Source organism: Cydia splendana, chromosome 26 (genome assembly GCF_910591565.1).
Source record: "Cydia splendana chromosome 26, ilCydSple1.2, whole genome shotgun sequence".
In the NCBI taxonomy this organism is placed as follows: Eukaryota; Metazoa; Arthropoda; class Insecta; order Lepidoptera; family Tortricidae; genus Cydia; species Cydia splendana.
The window spans coordinates 3,934,032-3,935,197 of NC_085985.1; positions in this window are offsets into that span (position 1 = coordinate 3,934,032).

Below are 1,166 nucleotides of genomic sequence, written 5' to 3' on the forward strand. Positions count from 1 at the left end.
ATTATCTGTGAAAACTTGTCAAAAAACAGTATAAGGCACATTTAGTACTGAAATCTGACTGAAATTACTGAAAATAATATAGAAATGATATTTAGTATCAAGATTAGGTATGCAATCCTCGTAATCAAATAGTCTGCTACAGATTCTTTGAAATTACCGCTTTTGCAGGTTCATCTTTCATTAGCCAGACTCTAACTCTACGATTAATTTTAATTTTAATTATGTATTATGATTAGTACCTACTAGAAATGTAATTTGTAGACTTAAGAATGTTGCAGTGCCCTAACAGGGTGTCATGTACCTACAAATGTATTTATTGAAACACCTGTATTCTGATGAACATGATAGCAATAAAGAGATATGAATATGAATATGAATATAATTATCTAAAATCGCATGCCATTAATATTTAGTCGCAAGTTCTGTAGCTTGTTAAGCAGATTGTAGATTTGGTCATATTAGTCCAAATTAACGCTATAATTGTGCTATTTAATTACTAAATCTGATAATTATTTGCACGCGTTTCCTTAATCTGACGGTTACAATGTAAAAATTAGGCGTCAAACTTGTGTTCGTCAGATAAAGAAAATGCCTACAAATAAGTGTAATATTAAGTTATAGAAAAATTATAGCATTAACGTGGACAAAAACGACCAAACCCACAAACTGCTTAACGATTTTTTAACCCTCCACCAACCTCCCGAAAAAAAAATGTAGACGCTTTCCGGCTCGCTGGAAAAAAAAAACTTTATATAACTTTTTTTTCTTCTTACGAGTATCATCTAATATTTCGATTCCAATAGGTCTGTACAACGCTCGTCTTTTGTTATTGTTATGTCTAGTGTGTCTGTGAACGCTGAGTTTATTTTGCCAAGAAATAGTCATTAGCCGCTTCCTGTTTGAGCTGTGTTTGAGCATACATTGTATGGATTTAAAACAATATACTCTTTGAGAAAAGGTACTACCTATATTTACGTGTCGCTAGTCGCTAAAGAATAATCGAAACGAGTTGTTAGTTCACGATGCGACGGAGCCGTTACAGGGCGTAGAGATTTGCATGATGGCTGATCCCTGTGAGGAAGTGTGTACAGATGAGTCCACGTTCAAGGAAGTGTCTGTAAAAGCTGACGAGTCTTCGTCCTCGGATGTACACGTAAAAGATGAGT